The sequence below is a fragment of the Micropterus salmoides genome, unplaced genomic scaffold, assembly GCF_014851395.1.
Source record: "Micropterus salmoides isolate LMB-PRFRI ecotype aquatic unplaced genomic scaffold, ASM1485139v1 Ms_hic_scaffold_4550, whole genome shotgun sequence".
Classification (NCBI taxonomy): domain Eukaryota; kingdom Metazoa; phylum Chordata; class Actinopteri; order Centrarchiformes; family Centrarchidae; genus Micropterus; species Micropterus salmoides.
The window spans coordinates 744-9,047 of NW_024043985.1; the positions used below are offsets into that span (position 1 = coordinate 744).

Below are 8,304 nucleotides of genomic sequence, written 5' to 3' on the forward strand. Positions count from 1 at the left end.
TTCATTATGACATATGAGTAAATAATCATTTTTTAGTAATTTGTTTTTTAACAGCTTAACACTTTGTCGTGCTAAACAATTGTTTTGATGTCTTCCAGTCAGGATTTCCAACACACCACAGCACTGAGATGGCCCTTGTTAAGGTCTTCAGTGACATCCATTTAAACAGACAGTCTCAGAATTTCAGTCTCATTATTGGATCTTAGTGCATTCAACACAGTCGAACATAGCACATTAGTGACTGGAAAACTGCGTGGGACTGTCTGGCACAGTACAAAAGTGGTTTGAATCCTACTTAACAGACAGAGTCTACTTTGTGTCTATAGTTAATCACACGTCTGAGCTCATAAAATGACATATGGATTTCCCCAAGGCTCTATTCTGGGGCCTCTTCTGTTTAACATCTAAATGCTTCCACCGGCTCAGATTATGAAAACAACAAAATATGTTACCATAATTATGCAGATGACACACAGATGTACATAACCATATCACCAGGGAACTACGATCCCATACAAGCTCAGTAATTATTGAATACATTAACATTTACTCATTTGGCAGATGCTTTTATCCGCGACTTACATTTAACGAATAGATGTGCCAGAATTTTCTTCAATTAACATAATAGATAGTTTGTTAGTTGTTTTTGTTTTTTGGAGCCAAGGAGACAATTAAAAGTCAGTTTCAGCTTCAGTCAGCAATGTTGAAAACCACAAACCAAGCCAGAATCTTGGTGTAGTCATGGACCTGACCGTCAGACATCTGCAGCTGATTCAAAACGCTGCTGCTCGAGTCCTCACTGAGACCCAAAAAGTGGGTCAATCACTCCAGTTATGAGGCCTTTACAGTGGCTTTCTGTCAGTCAAAAACTGATTTCAAATACTGCTTTTGGTTTATAAAGCTAAAAGATTTAGGGCCAAAATACATTCCTGATCTTGTATTACACTATGAACCATCCGGACCTCTCAGGTCGTCTGGGACAGGTCTGCTCTCTGTCAATGTATCTGGACTCCCAGAAAACTGCAGGTCTGCTGAACTCTTCTTTTAAATCAAGACTGAAGACTCTTTTTGCAGCTTCCTTTTATTAAATCATAGTTGAGGTTTTCATTAATATCTTACACTGCACTTTACTTTTTTACTCTGTTTTATTTTTTGTTTTCTATTTAAACCTGTTGTAGTTGGATCTAAATAGCTTTTTATTTCCTTAATGTTGCTTTTTATATTTTATGTAAAACACTTTGAATTGCCTTGTTGTTGAATGTGCCATACAAATTACTTGTCTTGCCTTACATAACATCTGTGTCTGATAAGCTTTTTAAAAGCTGCATTGGCCAGGAACTGAACACCAACTTGCCGCGTGTTTCAGTGGCTCTTGATTGTCATTGTTGGCCCAGCCAGGTGCTTTTGTTGATAAGCAGGGACACAATTAATTGACACTTTGAAGAATAGAGTTTGACACATTTTTACAAAAGCATCACTATCAAAGTCTTTCCTCCCACTCTCTTGTGGTGACTCACTTGCCTTCACTGTGTGTAATCATTTATGTTTGTGTTTCTGCACAGAGTGCTGCTCTGGACAGCGTGCTCTCTGCATTCAGGTCTATATGTGGTGAGGACGGCGTCTCATTGGGTGAAGCTGTCAGAGAGCAGCACGGCAAAGATGAGTCTGTACACAGGTCAGTCTCTCTCACAGACCACACTGGTTTTCAGTACTATGCAACATTCTAAAAACTTAAATTTATCCCAAGATAACACCGTAACAAGTTGTGTGACAGTAAACAAAAAGGAAATGATACCAGTGGTTGAAAGACAGAGAGCTGCAGGATGTATGCACACAGTACTTCAAATTGTCACCTCTGCACAGCTGGCCAATCACGGTGTAAAGTGGGTGTGAATGTTGAATGCTGGGTTGTCTGCTTCGGAAAGTTGCAAAAATGGTCAGACACAGCACAGTCCTGGACTGATGTCGGAAAGGTTTCGGGGGAGGGTTCCTGAAGCTAATTAGACCATCAGAGTGTACTGGCAGCCCATCTCTCCTCTTAGTCTGCTTGTAACAGAGGTTGTTTTTACATAGACTCTCCCAATATGGACCTCCATGACGGCACCAGTAGTGTTGGTTGCCTGGAGATCAATGATTTCCTTGTAAATGTACAGAAATATTTCCTGCTGAATTCAGCAAGGGGTGATAACAAAGTGCTATTTAGTGGAGAACTATGAAGACGAGTGAGTGTGAGTCGTATTGCTGCTTTCTCAGTCGTCCCCCGATGTGGTGCTTTTCCTCGTTGTGTGAGGAGTCAGCGCCCTGGCTAAAGTCTGCCACAACCACCACCTTCCCATCATCCCCTTTGGCACTGGAACTGGCCTAGGGAGGGGTCGGCGCAGTGAAGGTGAGAGAAATAGGAGCAGTAAGACAGTTTTATGTAGGGCTGCAGCTACGAGGATTTTAGTATTGTAGCTTCTATAGATTTTCAACGATTCATCGATGTGTCGTTTAAGAAGTATTTGTGCTCGGCGGCGGGCAGCAGGTGAGTTAAAAGGTGCAGCTCCCAACACCCAGTTAACTCATGACTGTGAGGTTACAACTCGCGGCGCAAAAAGGAGAACAACAAACGCACGTGTACATTTTCAACTGAGGACTTACTGAGGGCTTACTTTGGCTAGCCTTCAATTCAACAATCATCAGGATTTCAGTTTAATGCTAAAGTTGCTGTTCTGTTACCTTGTCTGTGGTCCGCTGGCAGAACACCGGGTGCTTTCTGATCAGATGCCATTGTGTGCTGTTGCCGAGGCGACATAAGTTTCGTTTTACGGTGGACAGACCGGAAACATTACAGTTGTTGCCATTGGAGTTCAGTGAACTCATTGTCATGTTCAAGAAACCAGATTGAGATGATTTGACATGGTGCATTATCCTGCTGGAAGTAGCAATTGAATTGCTGCCATGTGAATTGGCTGATTAGCTATTAAACAGGTGTACCTAAAAGTGGCTGGTGAGTTTTATATGCATCCAGCAGTTATCAGGCGACATTATCATTCATTTGAAGTTGTGTGTCCGACCACCTGCCAAATGTAAGTACAACATTCACTCTCTTATATATCTGGCTTTTTAGCTGCTAAATTCTCCACCATGTTTTTTTTCACCATGTGGCCTTTTCATTGAAAACGGCTGGCTGTTGCAGCTGAAAACACTATGGCCCAGTGAAAGTGAACCAAATAGTGAAGTTACAGCAGATAACAGGTAAACGGATAAACAGTGAGCTGATAGCCACTTTAAGCGAAAATGTACTGACAATTCAATGACAAAGATGAATGACATTAAGTGGCAAAATTGCAATTGCTGTACAACATTGGAATTTACACTGGGAAATGTAATATATGGTGTATAAAACCACTACGAGCATGAAACTACAAAATAACAATATTTGGGTATTCTCTCTTCCTTCTCCTTTCCCTTAGGGTGGTGGTGTGCTTCAGTCTGAGGAACATGGACCAGTTCTGGATCTCCACCAGGAGGACTTTGACGTGACGGTGAGCCTGTGTGACTCGGAAGGCCCTCAACTCCTACCTGCGAGACACCGGCTTATGGTTTTCCTGTTGGTCAGTTTCTTAGTTTTCACTGTATTTTCCAGTAGCTCAATCTCACAGTTTTCTACCCATGTCGGACTAGCTGCTTGGCGAGCATTATGATGCGCATTTTGCTGTTGTCACAGAGAACAAAGGAAAGGGCTGAACTACAAACGAGCTGTTTTCAGGCAGTTCAGAGCAAGTTTTCTGTGGGAGATGGGAACTCCCTTTGGATGGACTTTGGGCTTTTTCACTTTTCACAAACCTATTACATGCACAAAATAGGTATATAACTCAATAAAGGAGTGGGAAAAGTCAAAAAGCATAGTATGACCTCTTTAAAATGTTTTTTTTAACCCTTTTAGCTGACATTAAAGTAGTTTAACTTAATACATCCAGCAGGTGGGATTTGTATAAGGTATCTTAACCTCCAAAGTGATTTTCAAGTTTATATAAAAAACCTAAGTGAAAATTAAACAATAAAAAAAACAACTAAAACTGAATTTTAGGTCAAGCACTGGCTGCAAGATCACACAAATGTGGGTGTGACAGAATTATAGTAGATTGACATGTCTGTCTGTGTATCACTTTTAAAAAATAACTTTTAAATAATAATAAATGCTAATGATGTGCTTTAATCGTCTCAGATCCTGGGCCGATGCTTCTGTGTGTGGTATGGCTGCCACCAGTGCGTCTGGCACCAATGCAGTGCGTTATGAACTATGAGAGAAAACACCTTAAACCTGGAGGTGGTGCTGGCTGATGGGACCATCATACACACGGCGGGGAAGGGCCGACGTCCCAGGTACACAATATCTGTTTGCACCCTCAAATATGCCGTATTGCCCTCTGGCGCTTAAATGCTATTGCCTTTCTTTTCTATCTTTTATCAATCTTTAGGAAAACCTCAGCAGGCTATAACCTGACAAACCTGTTTGTGGGGTCAGAGGGCACCCTGGGGATCATCACTAAGACTACATTGCGCCTATACGGCATCCCAGAGGCCGTGGTGTCAGCCGTTTGCTCTTTTCCGTCGGTCCAGGCTGCTGTAGACAGCACAGTGCAGGTTCTGCAATCAGGAGTACCCATCGCTCGCATTGGTGACTAGAATATACATAACATACATACAATAGATAACTGCACTTTTTCCATACAACAGTCAACATATTTCAATATATTTTTTGAACACGGTGTTAGCTGTCAGTTGCTAACCTTGGTGACAATAATACTGCACCACTTGGAGCTGCTTCACAATAAATACTTTGAGAGGTTTGCATATGTTAACATTTATGTGACAGCAGCGGAAAAACACGACAATACAGCTTCAACTGTGCAAGTATCTACACTTGCTGGATCATACTTGAGACCATCCCATGGCTCACGCAAATACATGCCAATCAAACTGAGATACTTTAGCGGTTATATTTGACTTCAACACAAAAAACAATGCACATTCAGACATAACATGATATTACACTGAATGGTTTAAAGGCACCTGGCTGGTGAGTTAGCACTACTAACTGTTTATCTCAATGTGACTAATATTCTATACTGATGGCACTGGGTGGGGATCTCTGGTACTGCTCTAGAATGGTTTTCATCCTACCTGTCAAATAGGAAGTTTTGCGTGTCTGTAAACAAGTATGTCTCTTCATTCTGTCCAGTTAAATATGGTGTGCCTCAGGGGTCGGTCTTAGGACCCATTTTGTTTTCCTTGTATCTGCTTCCCCTTGGACATATTATCCATAAACATGGCATTTCTTTTCATATTTATGCTGATGACACACAATATACTTGCCCGTCATCCACAGACCCTGGAATGCTGAGTTCACTTAACAACTGCCTTTGTGAAGTTAAAAAATGGATGTCAAATAATTTCCTCCAGCTGACTCAGACAAAACAGAAATCCTGGTCATCGGTCTCAGCAGATGGCAAATCAAATACTTCCATCTGCTGGTTCCCTAGTAAATCACATTAAGCCTGTGGCAAAGAACCTTGGTGTTTGGTTTGATAGTAATTTAAATTTCGAGCAGCACACCACAAAGCTTGTTCAATCATGTTTTTATGAACTTAGAAATATAGCTAAAATTCGATCTAGTTAACTTTTAAGGACACCGAGACCATTTTACCGCCTTCATCTCATCACGCCTGGATTATTGCAACAGCCTTTTCACCTGTTTAACCCAAAAATCTATTGATCGACTCCAGACTGTCCAGAACTCAGCTGCCAGGCTTTTAACCAGAACAAAGAAATATGACCACATTACTCCTATTTTAGCTTCATTACACTGGCTCCCAGTATGTTTTAGAATTGACTTTAAAATTCTATTGATCACTTTTAAAGCTCTTCATGGCCTCTCGCCTTGTTATATTCTGCCTTTTAGTTCCATACACACCAGCACGTACCTTGAGATCCTCGGGCAGAGGTCTGTTGTCTGTTCCAGAGTCTCGACTGAAAACTAAAGGGGACAGAGCGTTGCTGTCAGGGCCCCGAGGCTCTGGAACAGCCTGCCCCAGGAAATCAGGTCGGCTGAGTCGGTGAACTCTTTTAAGTCCCTTCTTAAAACATACTTTTATAGGAGAGCTTTTCCCGATCTTATTGACTTTATTTTATCCCTTTTATTTTATTGTATTTTACTAATTTTATATTAAATTTTCATGCTCTTATCTTTTTTGTATTATTCTTTACACTTGTTAAAGCACTTGTAACTTGTTTTTGAAAAGTGCTCTACAAATAAGGATTATTATTATTATTATAATATTCACATAAAAAAGTGGATGGAAACTTGCCTTATTTGCATTTATTACTACTTTTTAGGATTTTGGATGGAACCTAGTGTCACATAAGTAAACTGTGTTGGCATTTTTCAAATGTTTGTATAAATTGCCTACAGACCCTGTGACTGGTAAAGGACAGGAACATAGAAGCTGGGCATAACTTAGTCACTTTTTTCTTTCTGTAGTCGCCTGCATTAGCACATGTTGAGCCAATCGGTTAAGCGATGACACAACTTGGCTGAGGGTGAAAGGCATCATGGACTAGCCCTTCCATACAGTAAATGATGCTGGTTATCCCCCTGCTGGATGAGTGCAGTGAGATAAAATGGATCACAGCACAGCACATCAGGGCATGGCTAAAGCATGCTACAATGGTCTAGTAGGAATGGGGCTTCAGTAGTCAATCATTACACCACCCCAACCCAGGCCCCATCTGGTTCCAGTCTGAACAAGGCTCAAGAAGTCTGTTGCAATTAATTTACTGTGACTGACGTCTTGTGTCAAAACCAACGTTTTTTAAAACCTAGAAGGAATTTTTTATCACACCGTGTAAATATGTGATCGGTCAATGATGAGATGTGATTTGATGGCTTCCTCCTTAAGCATATTTAAGATGGACACATGTGAAAAATAGCTCTTGTTGTTACTTACAGTACTTCGAAAGTCCACAATCTATGACTTTCTAAACAGGTGCATCACCTCAAGCACAGCAAGACCAGATTTAAGAGACCCAATCTGCTCGACACATAAGGGATGGTGCAGTGAAATAAAAACTCATTAGGATTAACTTGGATTTGATAGATCCATATTTTGACTGTGCTAAAGACAGCGCTGTTTGCCACAAAGAGATTGATAGAGAATCTTTTGCAGCTGATTTGGACAAAGTTTCCTGTTTCTGAGATGTACAAAGAATTTTAACAATGAAATCAAACTTTTGAGCGTCTAACATGTTCAAGAGGAAGACTCTCTTCAGATCATGTCTTTGATAATCTGCCTCTTTCTTCACAGTATGTGGTCAAGACTGAAGATGAAATTAAATATGGATGAATTGTAGGGGTATCTCCAGCCATTCTGACTAGTTTGGCCCACATATAAGCACTGTACTGGGGGGATCTAAATGTGTGTGAAGTGTTAGCCATGTTAATGTAATCACCCCGCCTAGACGTGGACATCATAAGTCTTAATGAAATCTAAAAGAGCCAGGAGATATAGGAAAAATGGGGTTTTGGGAAAACTTAGCTTAGAGACAAAACAAGGAATCAATGGAACTTTATTGACCTCTTAGTAAACATTGGTACCTGCAGTGGAAGGTAAAAGAATACAAGATGAGAATTGGATCAAAATTAGTTCAGTTACTGGCAGTTGGAAAGTACATATTTGACCCTTAAGTAAAGTTGACAGAAGTCAGAAGAATGGCCTGTTTGGATACATCACACTGACATTTTGTCTTTCTTCTCTGTGTTTTTTCTGACTCTGTGGAAATATGTGTTATCCAGAGTTTCTGGAATGTGATGATTGAGCGTGCAACAGGTTCAGCTCTCTGTCCTACCCCGTGACCCCGACTCTGTTCCTGGAGTTCCACGCTCTGAACGAAGCCTCGAGGACAGGTCAACACAACCGGTTGTGAGTGTAAAAAAATCAGCTTAGTCCCATAGGGTACCATTGCTGTTGGATAAGAACCTAATATACTGTGCATATATAAGTTTAACATTTCAAATTATTATCAATGGTATATATTTTTACGTGAAAATCTGTTTTGTTTACAGAAATATTTTATCACAGAATTATGTGTCATCTTGTCGATGAAATGAAGTATAATTGAATGCCTGGATTTAAAACGTTGCACGTTTGTCAGCAGCAAAGCCAATAATGTATTGCATTTCATACTTTCAGCCACACATGAGACAGGGTATGGTAGAGAGATATTTTTTGGTTTTAGCCATGCTAGCCGCGTAGGTGTAGG

At 40.6% G+C, this 8,304-nt stretch overlaps 1 pseudogene; it reads left to right on the forward strand.

Moving 5' to 3' along the window:
• Positions 1 to 741: 741 nt before the first annotated feature.
• Positions 742 to 7,948, forward strand: LOC119887945 (annotated as a pseudogene).
• The last annotated feature ends 356 nt before the right edge of the window (positions 7,949 to 8,304 follow it).